The sequence below is a fragment of the Aotus nancymaae genome, unplaced genomic scaffold (genome assembly GCF_030222135.1).
Source record: "Aotus nancymaae isolate 86718 unplaced genomic scaffold, 86718_ANA_hifiasm-v0.15.2.pri h1tg000043l, whole genome shotgun sequence".
Classification (NCBI taxonomy): domain Eukaryota; kingdom Metazoa; phylum Chordata; class Mammalia; order Primates; family Aotidae; genus Aotus; species Aotus nancymaae.
In genome coordinates, this window is record NW_026988457.1 from 6548832 (window position 1) to 6569994 (window position 21163).

The 21163-nt window shown below is 36.5% G+C and overlaps 1 long non-coding RNA gene and 1 other non-coding gene across 4 annotated transcripts in view; one reads left to right on the forward strand and one right to left on the reverse strand.

Moving 5' to 3' along the window:
• Window positions 1-21163, reverse strand: part of LOC105726204 (uncharacterized) — a 78804-nt gene that overhangs the window by 17855 nt on the left and 39786 nt on the right. The gene's annotated exons all lie outside the window — the stretch shown is intronic.
• Window positions 11072-11179, forward strand: LOC135268815 (U6 spliceosomal RNA). Its single transcript, XR_010337152.1, has one exon. It is a non-coding gene; the product is annotated as a U6 spliceosomal RNA (small nuclear RNA).

Below are 21163 nucleotides of genomic sequence, written 5' to 3' on the forward strand. Positions count from 1 at the left end.
TACAGTGCTAATAGGAAAAGTGAAATATCCTTTGTAATTGATCTTCCTCTGTTCTATAATAAACATCTTAGTGTCATACAAATCATTTGTAAAATAAATGGAAAGAGAAAGGAAATTTGTTTTAAAATATTTGTTGATGAAATGCATAATCAAAGTCAAATTTAAAGACTGCTGATCTAGGAGACAGATATATAGGCCAAAATAATTATGTGAGGGGTATTAAAGTTTAAAAAACAATTGAAATTCAGATATATATGTCTATATATGTTATGTAGAAAACACACCTGTACATATATGTACATATATATACACACATGCACATACATATTTCTGTAAACACTGTTATTATTAGACTATTCAATGCCGATGGCCCAATGTTGAAACCTTTATCAGACATGAACATATTTCTAAAGTCATTTATTTCCATTAACCAGGTCAATGATTTTTGGCTACCACTGCTATGACAAAGATATTAAGTTATAAAAACATTTATCAATGTCCTCCTTCAAAAGAAATTTGAATGATGCAGGTAGTAGACAAGATGAATTGTCAGCCAAAAGGGCCAGGTGAAACTCATCAGAAACAGTTCAAATTCTGCATTAAGCTTTCAGCCAGATTTCCAAATACATAAGACCTTCTCATTGACCAAGCAGTTTAATCTCGAAGGCTGATGCTTTTTACTCTGAACTATATCATATGATCTTGTGATAGATGTAACAACAGCAGTCCTGAAGATGATTTCTGCAAAAATAATTCTGGAAAGGACTTTAAAATTCAGGACTTTTATATTAAATTAATTTCATCAATGAATATTAGACAAGGCCAGATAGATTTTCTAAGAAATATAAATTGCCTAATAGTAATGCATTGCGATAGTACATATTACACAAAAATGTAAAACTATGTATGGTACTTTCCAATAGCCTTTCTTAGTTTTTTAAAAATGAAATTGGAATTGCTGAACAGAAAGAACAGGTCTATTTTTGCCTGAGCCATATTTTTAACAGTCAAAATTTAATAGAGATACTTTATCCTAAATCCTCTATTACTCAAAAGAATTTTACATTCTTTCCTAGCCATTTTCATCACATTCTGAGAGCAGAGATGATGAACCTTAGAACATAAAATTATTAGCCAAAATGACCTCCTGCAGAGATGCTCAAATCATAATAGAAAGGGGATATTGAGTGATTAGACATTATGAATATGTAAAAAATTTTCACAGATACCTCACTATTTTCCTCAACATTCTCTAAAATGCAATAAGAAACAAAAATAAAAGGAAGAGCTGCCTCTGTTATCAAAAATATGTCATTTACAGATGAAATTTAGGCCAGTGAAAGACTACGTTAAGTGGTAAAGGTGTCTCCTTAGAGATACTTCATCATATGGAAACCTAAGGAAATAAGATGCTCAAGACATTCACTGCTCAGAAGCCAATAACCACTTCCACGCATCTGAACATTGCTTACTCTGAGAAATACTACTTTGAGCTGATGTGAAAATTTGCAAACTGTGTATTTCAGTCAAGTCAGTCAGGCTCTAGAATAGTGGTATTTTTATTATCCCAATAAAAATTGTTGCTTTTACTCTACAATATGAATTATATTAGTAGCATATATTTGAGTATCAAGGAGCTTTACTAGGAGAAAAGTGCCTAGATCGTACCTTAATTTTAGTACTATAATTCATAATAAATATTGAATTGCACTTCTTGTCAGTGATATGCTTCTAATCATAGAACGTGAGGGACTCTATTTCTCCTGTATTTTCCTCTGTATACGAATGATAATGATATCAGAGCAACAATAAACCAACACTCTTTATTCAGTTCTTACTATATGGTACTAGATATTTTAAGTTGTTTTGTGCATTATCTCATTAATTTTCAGAACAACCCTAGGAGGTTGGTATTATTTCAGAGCTCTACTACAGATAAGGAAATGAAGGCTAAAGAAAGGTTAAGCAAATAGCCCAAAGTTAAATGGCTGTGTCAGATCTGCACTTTGAGCTATGTGATCCCAAAGCCCATGCTCTTAACCACTATGTTATTATATTCCTCTTCCTTGAGATAAAATGTTATGTCTGATACCAAGGCAAGAAAAGCTTTTTATAGAGCCTGTTCTTCACTATGACTCATTTTCTCTGCATCCAATTTTAATAAGGACATGAAAGGTCCTAGGGTGAATGCTTTCCAGACCTGTCAGGTAGTTCCTGATGGGCACATGCAGAGATCATGACTCATTCTTCCTCTGTCAACCTGCAAGTGGACTGTGTGTGACACAGCAACCCAGAATCCAGACCTTTTCTCCAGGGCTCATGCAAGCCTGGGACTGAAGAAATTTCAGGATGGTTTGGACAGTGGGATTGAGAAAAATAAATAAAATCTATAGAGCACTTTTTCTTTCAGGTAGAAGTAGACAGAATCATGGTCTATAATATAAATTTACATAATAAAATATTTATTATGCTAATCCAATTATAAAATTCTGCATCAGCAAAAATAAGGTTAAATTTACAAAGAAATTATTCTTAAAATACTCTTTGAAAATCTACCTATAAATGTTATTTATTAAACAAATATTCTTAGCATTTTTTATGTGATGATACATTATTTGTTTACCAATTTCAGAAAGACATTATTTCATGAATAAGAATTCTCTACATTTACTAAATCAAACCCCAAAAGATTTGTATTACCAATTTACAATGCTTATACATTTAACCATGAAGAAGTGATGAGAGAGAATGGTTTAAGATACATTTTCCTCAGTGATTTACAAGGAATTCAAGTAGCAGTACCTATGAAAAGTATGGCTCATTTTCTTAGTTTTCAGTACAATGTATACAAATAAAAGCAATCATTACACTAAACTTGCAACTAAATAAAAGTAGTTAAGTTGAAAAGAAATTTAATTTTTTAAATCAGGGTAACATCACTTCTCTGGCAAATTATACCGATTAAAGATAAACACTTTGTTTATAGTTTGGTTTAATTTATCAATGACATGTGCAATAATTTTTCACAAAAAATTTTTGTTGCATTTTTCTCTTTTTCAAACTTCTTGTAAGTAGCAAGTTAGTATGTTTGATGTTATAATATAATTGTAACACTGATCTTTCTAGAATCCTGAATGGGATGAGTTTGGACTTTTCCTTGAAGGCAGTCATCAGTGTAATATAGAAAAATCTCATACATAAGAGCTTATTCTTCCTTTTCACTATGGCATAATCCTAGAAAATACTTCATGATGGCAATTCTGGCTAACATCTCAGCATTATACAGGTATATGATGGCAATATGTCATAAAAGGAAAGGTTCAGTTAAACTTTCACAGCTCCAAATATATATGTCTTCAGGAAAATTCATAGTAGGCCTTAGCAAATTCAGTTTCATTGAAAGTTATTGTATAAAGAATATAGTAAAAATTTAGATTTATGAAAAATTGTACATAATGGGCAAAATACAAATAGTCCAATGGGCAAGTTCTGGGCTACTGGAATGCAAGGTAGGCTGGAGCCACAAAAAATAAACTTGTTTGATACTCCTCTCATACAGCTCATCTTATCATGTGCATTTTCACTGCATCAGTTCATGTTGTATTGATACCATTTTTATTATTTTTCCTCTTTACTGGTCTAGTCATCACTAAGAAAGAAGGCAATCAACAGTAAGGATGTAGGTGCTGTTTTAGCATAAAAAAATTTGGAATATAAAATTTTAAAAATTAAAAGCATGAAAGTACTTTTAATCTATACAAAATTCAAATGGAAAACCAATTTATTGATTCAATAATTTCCAAGGTGTAATAAAATATTTCAAATTCATGTCATAATCTAATATAGTACAAACAATTGGTGTCCAACAAATGATGATTGTCAATGTGTTAATTATGTGAGCATATTTCTTGGAAGCATTTTTCAAAATAAGGACTGACCCAACATTTCTTCCACTATAGTTTTCTATCTCTTCAATTTCTTTAAAGTTACAAATGCAACTTATCTACATTATCAATAATGTCACTAAAAATAAGACCTTTTTAAAGTCTCTTTTAATTTTCCTTTTTTTTTTTCATCACTGCCAAAGTGATTGTCTCATTTTGGCTACCCTGCCAGAGAAATTTGAGCAGAGTATTTCTTATTTTCTGCAAAAAGTGCTATACCTCATCACCCAATTAGAGTTCTCCCAATTAGTCTACTGGCAGTAGTACACTTTTTTATATAATGCAAAACAAATAGGACAGACTTCCGGGGCATGAAAAATAAAATCTTTTCTACATTAACAATAGTACATGATATATACCAGAAATGTGGCAAAAAGACATATATGACTTTCTTGATATCTCTTAAGTTCTCAACATTTTGTTGAAGTACTGTGTTGTACAGGTCCTTGAATGTGGACTCTGTGAATTAGATTTAAGTTTCTAAATACTTTTGGGTCTTGGTTTCTATACCTAGATGAGAGGTAAGTTAAATCAAATATGATAAATAATCCACAGGGTTAATAATATATGTGTAAAAATGTTAACAAATTATAAAATTATCAAAGTAATGCTGAAAGTACTATTATTAATGATGATGATTGTGTGACTAACTACACACTGCAGCAAAAACAAACTTGTATCTAATCCTATCTGAGGACCGCTAAGGGGCTATGTGGTATGTGTTTTGAAGAACACAAATTCAATTACAGACGTAAGTTGAAACAAGGAAAATCATGTCCTGGTAATTACAAAAAGACAATATCATGTAGTTTTCATGTAGTTTTATACTTTTGTGAGTATACAGACACCCTACTAACTTGAAATTCAATACAATGAGAGTTTTTTTTTCATTTGTTTGTCTCTTTTTTACTACCCTGTCTGTGACAGGCACTATGCAGATAAATCAGACAGTCAGAGGCCGATTTTTACCGCTGCCTATGTTCTGACACAGTGCTTATAATTTTCTACTTTTTCCTTTAGATAAAGTGTCAGAAAAATGATGAAAGACAAGAGAACACTAAAAACAAAGCAAACAAAAAATAACTAGAAAAATACTGGAGGTATGAAAGGAACTTTAATAAAAAACCAAAGCCTGTATTTTGATAAGATTTAAGTAAGTAATGAAGTTTCTCTCCACAGAGAAATAAAAGATGAACAGAACCTGAGGGAGTTCTGTTATATGCAAACTTGCTGAAACTCAAGCCCTTCCCAGCCAATCTGTGTATGGCTTGGAAGGGCTTTTGACTATTAAAAACTCCTTCCATGGTGTTTCCGAAGGCTGCCACAACAAATCAAATTAAGTGGCTTAAAAAAAAATGTATTGTTTCTGTGTTCTGGAAGCTCACAGTCATGCCAAGCCATGCTTCCACTGAGGGCTGTATGGAGGAATTCTTTCTTGCTTCTTTTGGGTAGTTCCTGGAAATTGCTGACATTGCTTGGCTTTTAAATGCATCACTCCAATCTCTGACTTAGTCTTCATATGGCCTTCTTTCTTTGTCTCCCCGTGTCTTTGTATGCAAATAACCCCCTTCTTTCTCCTAGAGAAACACCAGCTTTTAAACTTAGGAGCCACACTAATCCAGTAACACCCTAACTTGATTATATCTGCAAAGACGCTATTTCCAAACCAGGTCACATTCACTGGTGCCAGGCACAAGGACTTGTAGATATCTTTTCAGGGCACATAACTCTCAACCCACTATCCACACAAAAGAATTATTCTCTTCAAGCCTAAATTACATAATAGGGCGCAAAGATCGATAACACAATATGAATTTAAAAGGAGTAATTGAAGTATTAAATTAGATCTATATGTGTTTCCTGAAAACTAACTACATGTATACAATCTGTAAATAGGAGGGGGAAAAACTGTTTTCATATACTATTCTTTCAACACAGAACACTTCTTTTTTTATTTCAATAGTTTTTGGGGTACATGGGTAAGTTCTTTACTGGTGATTTCTGAGGTTTCAGTGAACCCATCAGCCAAGCAGCATACACTGCACCCAATAAGTAGTCTTTTATCCTTCATTCCCTCCTAACCATCCACCCCACCCTGTGTCCCCAAAGTCCATTATATCTTTCTTATGCCTTTGCATCCTCATAGCTTAGCCCCCAACACACAACACTTGTAAGTGAGGACATATATGATATTCGATGTTTGGTTTTCCATTCCTGAGTTACTTCACTTAGAGTAATGGCCCCCAGCTCCATTCAAGTTGCTGCAAAACACATTATTTCATGCCTTTTTATGGCAGAATAGTATTCCGTGGAAAACACAGAGCACTGCTGTGACCACATGTGTGGGTTTTCTTCCCCCCCCCCCCCCCACTAACCAATTCTCCAATACCAGCAGAGCATCCTACAATTCAATTCAATCCTGACACTAACTAGAATTAGTGCAAGCTCCACAGATTAAGGACTCGGTCCCACAAGACTGCTCCCTACTTCAGATGTCAATTGCAGATCCAAGAATGTCCTACCTATGCTTCTGACCCACCAGCTATAAATCAGAGGTTCCCTCAACCCTCTTCTTGGGTTCAATTATTTGCTAAAATGTCTCACATAACTCAGGGAAACACTTTACTTACATTTACCTGTTTATTATAAAAGGACACAAATGAACAGCCAGATGGAAGAGATGCACAGGGCAAGATATGTGGAAAGTTCCATAGCTTTCATGCCCTCTTAGGGTGCACCACCTTCCCATATCCTCCACATGGTCACCAACCTGGAAACTCTCTGAACACTGTAGTTCAGGGATCTTCAGGAAGGTTTCATCATATAGGCCTGAGCAATTATTAACTAAATTCTCAGTCCCTCTTCCCTTCCTGCAGAACTAGGAGAGGAGACTAAAGGTTCTAAGCTTCTCATCATGGCCTCTTTCTGGTGATCAGTTCCCATCCAGAAGCCCACCAAGAGTTGCCATATTCATAAAAAGACATTCCTATCACCCAGGAAATTCAAAAGGATTAGGATCTGTGTCAGGAACCATCATCAAACACCAAATATAAGGGAGAAAAAAGCACTTAATATCCTTATCGCTCAGAAAATTACAACGGTTTTAGAAGCTCTGTGCCAGAAACCAGGGCAGAGACCAAATATACATTTCTTTTTATATCACAGTATCTAATAATCTTTTAGAAAAATACTACATATTGTTCATTTTTATAACCACATAAAATAAAGATTAAGAGAAAATATTAAATGTAAACCAAATAATAGCTGACATAAAGAATACAATAGATGGGTTAAGTAGTCATATAAATCCTGTGAAAATAAGAATTTATTATTTGGAAAGACCACACAATCTCAGAAATCACCAGAAAAGAATAAGCTGATAGAAAATAGAAAAGAAAGGCTAACATATATAGAAGATAGAAACAGAAAGCCACCATCCAGAAGATAGAAGTCTTTAAAGGAAAGGGAAATAAAAACAAGAGGAGAAAATATTTGAAGAAATAATGAAAATACATTTCTAGAATTAAAAGAAGATGGAACACCTCAGGTTGAAAGGGCTTATATAGTTCCAATATGAAGAAACAACATCCAAACACATTATGCTGAAGTTTAAGAATATCAAAGACAAAAAGAACATTCAAAAACCTTCTAGAGAGAAAGAAAGAATTGATAAGGATGATGGACATAAAACCTCCATTTCTGAATTAGATTTTCTCTGTTTTAAATACTATTTAAAATTAATTATTTAGCTTAAGCATTTTTACACATTCCTTTTCCTCCATTTAAATAACTTTTTGGCAAATATTTTATAAGATAAAACTTGATTCTGTTGAATGTTTCATCAGACAGAAATTCTGAAAAATTATAGACATTCTAATTTAATTCCATTGTGGTCAATGATAGAAATTAATTCCATTAACAATAGTGATACTGACAAAAATTCTTCCCAGAAGTCAATAAACTCAAATAGCCATTGCTGGTTTTGAAAATTAAATCTTTAACCTTTCATTCCCTCAATGTTTAATTTGTGCAGCTCTTTCCCTGCTCCTATAGTAATAAATTTTAGTGTCCTCTCATTTGTGATCTATTTTTAACAACTGTAATCGACTAAAAGCTTTGAAAGACAAAGTTTTGTATTAGTTGATACAGTGAATAATTTGATTAAAGATATCCAAGTAATTTTAAACAAAAAACAACCAAAATTTAGTGAACTTGTTTACCAAAAAAAAAAAAAGTTTACATTTTTGTGGGACACTAAGATTGTAAGAATTTTACAAAGTAGCTCTTCAAGCCCAGTATTTCTAAAATCAAACTGATGATGGCCCATAAATAAAACATGTACTGTCTTGATGAAGTATTTCTCTTTTAAAATTCAACATTAGCTTCTTCACAAATATGAGATAATTCATTTACTCAGCTTATGTAAGACATATTTGTAAACCTTAACAACTCTTGATTTCTACTTCAATCACTAGAGAATCAAAGATGTTCAGACTGATAGCCATGAGTTTTGTGTATATTACAACCAGATTCAAATATGATTCAGCTTGCTAGAACTTGAGGCAGAAATTTTTTACCATGATACTATACTCCACCAAAATTTATGTTAAAATAATTTTATCTTAATATTGAATTTTTAAAGTAAATTTTAAAATAATAAAAATAAAAACAGGAGTACTAGCCTCACTCCTATGATCCCAACACTTTCGAAGGCCAAAGCAGGAGGATCACTTGAGCCCAGGTGTTTGAGACCAGCCTGGGCCACACAGACCTTATCTCTACAAAAAACATTTAAGAAGTAGCTGGGTGTGTCAGCGTGCACCTATAGTCCCAGCTATTTGGAAAGCTAAGGCAGGAGAATGACATTTGCCCAAGAGTTCTAGGCTGCAGCGAGTTATAATTATATCACTGTTCTCCAGCTTGGGTGACAGAGTGAGGCCCTGTTTCAAAGTAAATAAAAAATAAACAAATAACTCAAGTAAGTTTACAATAAAATTTACAGTAATGACAGGTATATTGTCTCTGAAAAAGCACTCAAAGCTTTATTTTGATTTCATAAATTGGTTGAAAATATTAAGCTATTATTGGAAGTAATTTGACTGATTTTCTGTTAGAATCACCCCAATAACACTGATTTTAAAAACTGGCATTCTTCAATTGTTTGCCAAGTTGTTCTTTCAATGATAGGACCAACTTACTAACGGCTGTCTTTCACTTTTCATACATTTGCAGGAAACCACAGAATCTAAAATGTGTAGAATAAATTTAGAGGCACAATCATTTGATCTAAATGAAAAGTCATGTAATGAAAATTTAACACACTTCCTGCTTCCACTCCTGTTAAATTGCATCCATGGGCATTTTTTAATAGTTGGCAGTTTTTGAAGTATATATTATTGCTTATTGAGCAACTTTGTATCTTCTAGTTTTTATGTGATTAGTGACAACATGGCAGCACCCATAATGGATGGTATAGATTTCATAACTAAGCTGTGCAAGTCACACAGTTATTATCAAATTTTTTGGGAAATAGAAAATCAGTCCTTAATTTTAACTAAATGTGTACTTTCAATATTTTTAGCTCTTTGTTGTCAAAAGGCCTTACTAGTGAAAAATCACTACCAAACAATAAGAAGCAATAAGAGGATTCTACCTTAAAATTATTGACAAAACCAGTAAGCAAGTGTTTCCAGATGGTTGCTGATAACACTTGACTACAGAACTTCTCAACCTCTATTTCCCAGGCATATTTCATGGACATCTTAATTATAATTTTCCTTGTTTCCAGTCTATTTTAACTAACTCTACCAACTCATAATCTGCTGGCTTCAGTGTTTTTCACAGGGCATTGCACAGACCACAGCACAACTTGCTGCTTCTACTACCATCCAAGCATTTGGTTGATAAGGGCCCTGCTTGCTGTCTATAAAATGGAGGAATTAGCCAAGTGCATCTGGCAAGTGTGGGAAACAACAGGGCATCATGGATCCTATTTCCCATTTGGTCACAGGTTAAAGTGAAAATTCCATTCATTGTACATACAGTTTACACACTGAAAGATGATACCAGTTGGAAAGACAAGGTGAGGGTCTATCTAATCCATCCAGTTTTATTTTAATATAATTATAAATTATAATACTTTATTTAAAAATAATAAATTCATAATGGGTATTAAACAGGATGCCAGGGCAATAGTTTAAATCAGTGATTATAGGACATCTGTTAACTCTAAATTTAAAGTTTATTATAATAAACATAATAATAAAGATACCGAAGAGGCTTAAAGTTTCAACATGTTATTAAACAAGAAAAATATTTATATAGTCAATCCTTCCTGTTGCAGTTAGAAGATGAGATTATGACCAGGTCCCAGCTGTCCCCTAGCTAGATCTTATTTCAGGAAAAGTATCTAAAATAAACATAATCAGTCACTTAAAAACTACAAACTCGAAAACTGCAAATCTCACAGTTCCAAAGACTAATTTAAAAATAACCTTTTGAAATGAAAGAACCCCTGTTTTAGGATAGCAGGTTGAGCACAGAAGTATTAACCATCTAGCAATTTTAGGTCATCCAAAATTAGATATGTCCTACATTGGCTACATGTTTTGTTACAAACGGGACTGGAAATTTTTTGTGTAACTCGGAGTTCATGCTGAGAAATCTGCAGTGCAAAGGTCCCTTCTGCCAGTTCTTCTCAAGGAAGTTAGAATCGTAGTTAACTGGCAGCTTCTGTGATCTAAAACATCATAATCCTACACTTCAAATTTCTAATTCAACATAGTAAATAGGTATGCAGTATAGAACTGTGCCGTTATTACAATTATAAAATCTGTTTATTAACTAATGGTAAAAGGGAATAAAGGCGAGCTTACTGACTTAAACAGTTTATAAATTTTGAACTCAGACCATTCTGAGATCATCAAATTTGTTCTTGTATGGCTTTTTTTCCATGGACTTTAGAGAATGATACATATCCATAAGTTCCTGAAGTGCTTTAAAATAAAAGGTGGCCTTTTTTGGGAAAAGTCTGGAGAGAAGACAGTCATGCCACATAAAGCAGAGACCATAATAGTTATTTTCCAGATCCACAAAAATTCTATTTCTTTCTAGGCAATCCTTGATAACTGCTTGGTTTTGGCAGCACATATACTAAAATTGGAACAATACAGAGGAGATTAGCATGGCCCCTACGCAAGGATGACACACAAATTTGTGAAGCATTCCACATTTTTATGTACTAGTCCTTGATTTATGTGAACTGTCATGAACATACAGGGAAAAAAAGTGTTCTCTTTGAGTTAAGATGATATAGTTCCCAAGAGCTATGTCATATCATCAGAAAAAGAGATAAACTTGGGTCCAACATGATGAGTTCTCCTCATGAAGTTAAGGATTACTCAGAAGATTATGTTTTCTTACTCAGAAGCCACACTCTTTTTAAAACTATAAGGTGTTTTGTTTATGTGTTTTAAATATAGATAATATGTAGTGATGTGTGTTACTCCAAGAGTTTCATCCTGTGACTAATAGCTTCATTCTGTGAGCTCACAGTCAGATCTATGGAAAGAATGGGGGAGTCAATGTGTGGCCTCAGCCTCCGGGTTCCATAGTTTGACACCAGCCAAATGCATGCAAATGATGTTAGAAATGAAGTTTGCATCCGGGGCCTAGATGGCCTATTTCCTCTTCTTCCCTTTCCTCTCTCAGATATCTTATTGCTTTTTCCATAAAAATCTCTGAAGTCTCCTGCATTGAGGGCTTGTTTATGCCCAGAGTGGTGACATACCACATTCTTCTGCTGACACACATGCAGGCCACACATTTGTGAGAAACTCCTCTATTCTTTATTCATGCTCAAGAACATCCCAAGAAACTCTGGACGGAGGAGGTTATTTCTCACTCCAGAAGATATGGTGACCACCTCTGAGCTTGTTTCCAGTTTCCTTCGACAGCTTAGAAGAGGAAGAACAGGCATTGGCTGCTCCTTTGCTATGTGTAATGAATTTCTCTATGGCTTTGGTAGGCAAATGGAAGGGTCTTACACAGAGTATTGGGCCTTTTGTGGCACAGCCAGACCTCTTGCACAAAGAACCAGAGAAGCAGTAGCCCTCAAATATATAACAAGAAAAGGATGATGACAAAATAAGAAGAAAAAAAAAACAGATACTGAAAAAAATAAGTCTAATAACACCAAGTTCTCCAATACAATTCACTTGGCTGGTAGAACAAAATTTTACCCTTTCTCTAAGCATCTAGACATGTGGTGGGCAATTGCATGGGGCTCTCAATATTTCTTCCCTCTGTCCAGAATAAATGTATCAGAGACGAGGTTCCCTAGAAGAATGGAAGGCAGCATTCAGGATTGTGTGCAGTTCCTATTCTGCTGAGCCAGAAAAAAATAAAATTAGACTCACCAGAAAAAAAGACACACTTGCTACCTCACATTTTTTTCTTTTGTTGTACCAGTATGAGGTGCTTTTAAATCAAAGTAAATTATAAACGAAGAGCATGACTTCTCCCCCAATGTTCTCTTTGTGCACCCAACACATGAATGGACACTTATCCCATTTGACTTTTTGAAAATTCTGTATAATATCATAGAACATCAAGATCAGTTATAAATATCACCATAGGCATGGAATAAAATCATCCAGAGCTCCAAATGCCACTGGCTTCAGAAAAGCAAACTACCCAGCAATTTTCTCTGGAAGCCTGATATTAGTTGTCCCTCAGTTAATCCTGCACAGAAAGTCCTGCATTGCCAAAGTCATGGGTGTCAAGCTTGAACAAGGTGGCCCTGGAGCATGGGAAGAAAAGACTGATTGTCCAGACCTGTGAGGGAGATTGACATGGGAAAGGTCAGTCTTAAAGCAATAAGGTAGGATCCACAAAGGAACTGAACATGTAAATCACAGCCTTGAGTGTTAATTATCAAGATGACATTTTTGGACAGAGGTCATCATTCTGCGAGGCACTGTGCTAGCCTGGGAGGCTTCTGAAGGCAAAGAAAGAAAGTAACTTCCAGCTGGGTGTAGTGGCTCATACCTGTAATCTCAGTATTTTGGGAAGCTGGGGTGAATCACTTGAGGTCAGAAGTTCAAAACCAGCCAGGCCAACATGACAAAACCCCATTTCTACAAAAATTAACTGAGCACAGTGGCACATGCCTATAGTCCCAGCTATTTGGAAGGCTGAGGTGGGAAAACAGCTTAAATCCAGGAGGCAGAGGTTGTAGTGAGCCAAGATCGCACCACTGCACCACTCCAGCCTGGGTGACAGAGCCAAACCCGACCTTGTCTCAAAAAAAAAAAAAAAAAGAAGAAGAAGAAAGAAAGAAAGAGAAAAAGAAACAAAGCAACTTCTAAGAAGAATGAGCCGTTTGACAAGCCTTCGACTTTTCCTTTTCCTTCAATTCTCATGATAATTTTATGAGGTTCCTAAGGAGGATTCTTAACATATCTTCACATGAATAGACTTAGTAAAATAACTGATGTTCTTCATTCTCCTTGTATGTGTTTGGATGTTCACAGCCAGCAGGGAGGCTGTTTTCCTGAATGTTCACCAGTTTTTGCTCTCTCCATTTGAGGTCTTTGCTTACCAAACACCAGTTGCATTTGCTCACAAACCAGTTGTATTTGCTCACAAACCAGTTGCAATTATAATTAGATAATTTCATAGAGTAGTAATGAATGCATCAATGAAATAGAGTGAAAAATAAAGAAATGTTTCTATAAAAACTAAATTGAGTAATCTGAAAGGACTCATTTTAAAGGCGTGTCATTAAAATTAAAAAACAAACTGTAGTCAAATTACTCATGATCTATACACGTATAAAAGAACAGGTGTGGGGATAATGGAAGTGGGAATAAAGGTCTAGGATGATTCTATGCTTAAACTTATTTCAGTCCATTTAAAAACAAGAAGGAAAATAAGGAATCTTTGGCAATTCATCATGGATATTGGTTTTGAAAACATAAAAAAGGAAGGACTCTAACCAGTGGACTGTATTTCAAGAAAAGTCCTAGTCTTACATGAAAATATTGAGTAATAAATACATTTTATGTGCTCAAGAAAGGATTTCAAGTATAATATATACTATTACTTGTTCCCAATTGAACTGGTTTTTTGATTGACTAACCAACTAGTGGCCCTGATTGTGTCAGACATGAGGGTTTCCACTGAATTCTAAGCTCCATTTGACATACGAGGAAAATGAGAATCAGAAAGGGTATGTGATTTCTCCAAAGGCTATAGCTAGGTAATGGCAGAGCTAAAAATTGACTTTTTGCTGTACCTAAAGTGGATTTACTTATAAGTCTATGTTTACACTTAGTAAGATCCTTATATTCTTTACTTTTCATCTCATTCTGCACTTCAGTCCTCCTCTGAACCAGCTCAGAGCTGCACAGGCTTCGTAGACAGTGGGCGAGGTCAGAGAGGCTTCCACTGAGTGCCTTGGGAAATATCAGCACTCAGCACTTCAGCTGATGCTCTGCCTGTGTTCTGTCCAAGCTCTTGGTCCTAGAGTCTACCCTTCTGCCCAGCCTATCCGGGCTAACTTTTTTGGATGGTTTACTCAGCTCTTATTGGACTTCCATCAACTCCTGCTCTGTGGCTGAAACACTTAATTTTGCCTCCCTCCCTTCCACTCTGGCCTGGCATTCAGGAACCTCTTCCTGAATCTGGTGTACCTGTCATTTTGTCTCCTCTAGATGGTTTCTTGTAAACATACACTCTGGTTTCATGAGGGTCGTGTTTTCCTGTGGCTTGATGAGAAACCAAAGTAGACATGTTCCCATTTTCTTTTCATCTCAACATTCTGCTTTTAATGTGGTTTTCAAGATAATGTTTCCATTGCTAAATATTCTAGTAGTCTCCATATTAATTTTGTGTGTGCCTAGACCCTTGGGAGAGCTTTCCAAACCCCATGTATTGACAAGGTGATCAGCTGCTTCTAAAATCTTTTCTTTACTCTCTTCTTGGCCTCTTTGGCATTTTTCAATTTCCATTTGAGTTCCGGCAAAATTCTTCCTTTGGGATCGTAGGCCAGTGATCACAACACTGGACCAATTCTTACTGCTTGCTGTAGCTCACATAGATTCATCTATTCCCATGCCAAGTTTCCTAGCTATGGAAAAGGAAAATTTATGTCCTCAGGAATATTTACTTACTTTCGTTGAGTGTATGCCAACATTTATTGAACCCATACCATGCCTAGTCCTCTACAAAATCCTTTCCATGTATTATCTTATTTATTCTTAAATTAACCTTAAGAAAGAGGTACTGCCATTATTATTTTGATATACGTTCCATTGATACCTGGTTTATTGAGAGTTTTTAGTATAAAGCGCTATTGAATTTTGTCAAAGGCCTTCTCTGCATCTGTTGAGATAAACATGTGGTTTTTGTCTTTGGTTCTGTTTATGTGGTGGATTACGTTTATAGATTTGCATATGTTGAACCAGTTTTGCATCCCCAAGGTGAAGTCTACTTGGTCGTGATGGATAAGCTTTTTAATGTGCTGTTGCATTCAGTTTGCCAGTATATTATTGAAGATTTTTGCATCAATATTCATCATGGATAATGGCCTGAAATTTTCTTTCTTAGTTGTGGCTCTGCCAGGTTTTGGTATCAGGATGATGATGTTGGTCTCATAAAATGAGTTAGGGAGTATTCCCTCTTTTTATATTGTTCGGATACTTTCAGAAAAAATGGTACCAGCTCCTCTTTGTACGTCTAGTAGAATTCAGCTGTGAACCCAACTGGACCTGGACTTTTTTTGGTTGGTAGGCTATTAATTGCTGCCTCAACTTCAGCCCTTGTTATTGGTCTATTCAGGGATTCAGCTTCTTCCTGGTTTAGTCTTGGGAGGGTATAAGTGTCTAGGAATTTATCCATTTCTTCTAGATTTACTGGTTTATGTGCATAGAGGTGTTTGTAGTAATCTCCGATGGTGGTTTGTGTTTCTGTGGAATGGGTGGTGATATCCCCTTTATGATTTTTAATTGCATCTATTCGATTCTTATCTCTTTTCTTTTTTATTAGTCTGGCTAGTGGTCTATCTATTTTGTTGATCTTTTCAAAAAACCAGCTCCTGAATTCATTGATTTTCTTGAAGGGATTTTTGTGTCTCTGTCTCTTCAGTTCTGCTCTGATCTTAAATATTTCTTGTCTTCTGCTAGCTTTTGAGTTTTTTTTTATCTTGCTCCTCTAGTTTTGTTAACTGTGATGATAAGGTGTCAATTTCAGATCTTTCCTCAATTCTCATGTGGGCATTTATTGCTATAAATTTCCTGCTAGACACTGCTTTAAATGTGTCCCAGAGATTCTGGTACATTGTGTTTTCATTCTCATTGGTTTCGAAGAACATCTTTATTTCTGCCTTCATTTCATTGTTTATCCAGTTGACATTCAGGAGCCTGTTGTTCAGTTTCCATGAAGTTGTGTAGTTCTGAGTTAGTTTTTTAATCCTGAGTTCTAATTTGATTGCCTGTGGGCTAAGAGACTGTTTGTTATGATTTCTGGTTTTTTTTTTTTTGTATTTGCTGAGGAGAGGTTTACTTCCAATTATGTGGTCGATTTTAGAGTAGGTGCAATATGGTGCTGAGAAGAATGTATATTCTGTGGATTTGGGGTGGAGAGTTCTGTAAATGTCTATTACATCCACTTGGTCCAGATCTGAGTTCAAGTCCTGGATATCCTTGTTAATTTTCTGTCTTGTTGATCTGTCTAATATTGACAGTGGAGTGTTAAAGTCTCCCACTTTTACTGTGTGGGAGTCTAAGTCTCTTTGTTGGTCGTTAGAACTTGCTTTATGTATCTGGGTGCTCCTGTATTGGGCAGATATATATTTAGGATTGTTAGCTCTTCTTGTTGCATAGATCCTTTTACCGTTATATAATGCCCTTCTTTGTCTCTTTTGATCTTTATTGGTTTAAAGTCCATTTTATTAGAGACTAGGATTGCACTTCTGCTTTTTTTTGCTCTCCATTTGCTGGTAAATCTTTCTCCATCCCTTTATTTTGAGCCTATGTGTGTCCTTGCACATGAGATGGGTTTCCAGAATACAGCACACCAATGAGTCTTGACTTTTTATCCAATTTGCCAGTCTGTGTCTTTTGACTGCGGCATTTAGCCCAGTTACATTTAAGGTTAATATTGTTATGTGTGAATTTGATCCTGCCATTTTGATGCTAGCTGGATGTTTTGCCCATTAGTTGATGCAGTTTCTTCATTGTGTTGATGCTCTTTACCATTTGGTACATTTTTGGAGTAGCTGGTACTGGTTGTTCCTTTCTATATTTACTGCTTCTTTCAGGAGCTCTTGTAAGGCAGGCCTGATGATGATGAAATCTCTCAGCAATTACTTGTCCATAAGGATTTATTTCTTCTTCACTTATGAAGCCTAGTTTCATTGGATATGAAATTCTAGGTTGAAAGTTCCTTTCTTTAAGAACGTTGAATATTGGCCCCACTCTCTTCTGGCTTGTAGGGTTTCTGCCTAGAGATCCGCTGTGAGTCTGATGGGCTTCCCTTTGTGGGTAACTCGACCTTTCTCTCTGGCTGCCCTTAGCATTTTTTTCTTTCATTTCAACCCTGGTGAATCTGACGATTACGTGCCTTGGGGTTGCTCTTCTTGAGGAATATCTTTGTGGTGTTCTCTGTATTTCCTGGACTTGAATATTGGCCTGCCTTGCTAGGTTGGGGAAGTTCTGCTGGATAATATCCTGAACAGTGTTTTCCAGCTTGGATTCATTCTCTCCGTCACATTCAGGTACACCTATCAAATGTAGATTAGGTCTTTTCACATAATCCGGTATTTCTTGGAGGCTTCGTTCATTTCTTTTCACTATTTTTTCTCTAATCTTGCCTTCTTATTTCATTTCACTGAGTTTATCTTCAATCTCTGAATCCTTTCTTCTGCTTGGTGGATTCAGCTATTGGAACTTGTGTATGCTTCACAAAATTCTCGTGCTGTGTTTTTCAGCTCTATCAAGTCATTTATATTGTTCTCTAAGCTGTTTATTCTCGTTAGCATTTCGTCAAACCTTTTTTCATGGTTCTTAGTTTCTTTGCATTGGGTTAGAACATGTTCTTTTAGCTCAGGTAAGTTTGTTGTTATCCACTTTCTGAAGTCTGTTTCTGTCAATTCATCAGACTCATTCTCCGTCCAACTTTGTTCCCGTGCTGGTGAGGAGTTGTGATCCCTTGGAGGAGGAGAGGTTTTTGTTGTTTTCATCCTTTTTGCACTGGTTTCTTCCCATCTTTGTGGATTTATCTACCTGTGGTCTTTCTAGTTGGTGATTTTCAGATGGGCTCTCTGAGTGGATGTCGTTTTTGTTCATTTTGAAGCTATTTATTTCTGTTCTTTAGTTTTCCTTCTAACAGTCAGGCCCCTTTGCTGCAGGACTGCTGGAGGTCCACTCCAGACCCTGCTTGCCTGGGGATCACCTGCGGGGGTTGCAGAACAGTAAGGGTTGCTGCCGGATTTTTCTTCAGTTATCTTCATCCAAGAAGGGAACCTGCCAGATGTTAGTCTGAGCTCTCCTTTATGAGGTGTCTCTTTGGATATACGAGGGTTGGGGAGCTGCTTGAGGAGACAGTCTGTCCCTTATAGGAGCTCAAGTGCTGTGCTAGGAGCTCCATGGTTCCATTCAGAGCTGTTTAAGTCTGCTGCAGTGGAACTCTTCACTGCCTCTTTTCCCAGGTGCTCTGCCCTGGGAAGGTGGGGCTTTATTTATAAGTTCCTGATGTGCTGCTGCCTTTTTTCAGAGATGCCCTGCCCAGCAAGGAGGTAGTCTAGTGACAGTCTGCCAGCAGGTAGGTCCAGGGCAGCTACCACATGGCTACTAAAGGCTGTACATCTTCCCCCAGATAAGGTGACCCTTTTAATAGCAGGAGTTATGTGGCCTATCTAAGGTAAAGGAAAGATCAAGACCTTTGAACAACAAACTCCACTCCCTATTCAACATCACCCTCAAGATTTCCCTTCAAAGGCACTCAGAACTGGTGTAGATGCTGCCTGGATTTTTCAGTGGGTCAGGACAATATTCTTCTCTCATTCTTCCTAAAATGGGCCTTTTGGTTTCAAGCAATACTTCCCATTTACAGCCTACTAATGGCTACAGTGGTGGCATTTTCAGGTTCTATCTCAAGACAATGTGAGTGATCTGGGCAGATCTTCTCTGCCAGTCACCTATTTATAAAGGCATAAATCCATCTCTTCTGAAAATGCTATTTAATAATACTATGAGTGGCTTCTTATGACTTCACATATCCAATTTACCCTAGTTTGAAACAATGATAATAATTAACCAATAAACTTTTATTGAGTGCTTAGTATATTTTGGGCATAATGTGAAGGCTTGTAGCACGTTGGGAGGCTAAGGTGGGTGGATCACGAGGACAAGAGATTGAGACCATCCTGTTCAATATGATGAAACCTTGCCTCTACTAAAAATACAATAATTATCTGGGTGTGATGGTGTACACCTATAGTCCCAGCTGCTTGGGAGGCTGAGGCAGGAGAATTGCTTGAACATGGGAGGTGGAGGTTGAAGTGAGATGAGATCATGCCACTGAATTCCAGCCTGGTAACAGAATGAGACTCCGTATCAATAAAAAAAGGACTATTTTAATTAATCCTCAAAATATTGGTGAGATAGACAGGATTATCTCATTTACCCAAGAGGAAACTGAATTTCAGAGATTTGCTCAAGATCATTCAGGCCAGTCAGTTCTAGGACATGAGAGAAGATGGAGGGGATAGTTGCCCAGCAGCCAAAAGAAAAAAAAAGCACTTCTAATTCCAATGTTCCATGTCCCATGCTATATGCAGCATAACTTCCCCATTCTGCCTCTGGAACCAGAATGATCTCAGTCAAAACCTAAATGTTGGCCACAGAAGGACTACTCAGTGACCTGTATTTCAGGCTTTTTATTAATTCAAACTCACAGCTGACTATGCCCTAGGACTCCAGGTGTATCACAGTTGCACTCAGTTGAACCAACTCACCACTCTTAGGAGGAAAAATCATAATGGAGCAGCATTTTCAGTTTCTCTAAAGAATAATTTTGAGTATGTTCTCAAACAATGGAATGTCAGGGGGTTATTCGTTCATTTCATTAATAAGCAGCTAAAGCAGGAATTTATAATGGATGGCCCAGCTGAACCCTAATATTTCACTACCCCCACATCATCATGATGCAGCTGTACAGAACAGTGTGAAATCATGAGAAATAATGAGTTGTCTGTGAAAATGTTGTAGGCTGAAATCCTAATGAGCTCTTTAGGCTGAAAAGCTTAAGTATTTCTATTTCTATAGTAGGAGCTTATACAAATAAACCTACGTATGTAAGTGTAATATAAAATCAGAAAATGGTAACAGGAATATTAGGTGAATCTTTCTCTTCCATGTGTAGTCCTGAGTTGTCATACCCAGGCCCAAACCCTCATTCCATATCCCAGAATGAAGAAATAACTTTGGCCCATTTCTAAGAATATTTGCTTCTATTGATTCCATTTCAAGTGACCGCTACATTTTCATTAAAATATTCTGGAACACAGGAGATAGTTTCATGTGGCATATATCTGAGTTTGTAAGAAAAATAGGTCCAGATGAGGTGGCTCATCACTGTAATCCCAGCACTTTGGAAGGCCAAGGTGGGCGGATCACTTGAGGTCAGGAGTTTGAGACCAGCTGGACAACATGGTGAAACCCTGCCTCTACTAAAAATACAAAACAAAACAAAACAAAAATTAGTCTGCATGGTGGCATATGCCCATAATTCGAGCTACTCAGTAGGCTGAGGCAGGAGAATTGCTTGAACCTTGGAGGTGGAGGTTGCAGTGAGCCAGAATCGTGCCAATGCTGGAATTGTACCTGAGTGACAGAATGAAACCCTATCTCAAAAAAGTAAAAATAAAAATAAAGCTTCTATTCTGTTGAGCTGTTATATTTTGAGCCTGTTTGTCATGGGAGGTTAGCCTACCCTATCTAACACATAGGAGAATAGCATGTTTTGGGAGCAGGGGAGGTAGGATGGTGCACTGGATCAGTCACAATAGCCCAGGCAGCCACTGGATTCTGCCACATAGCATGTCCCCGCTCCTCCAGGTACCTTCACACCTTGCCCCTTCCCAGGCCCAGCTGCACTTGGAAAATGGACCCAAGGGACCATCTGTTACTCCAGCCCTGGCAGAACTGCTAGAGGGG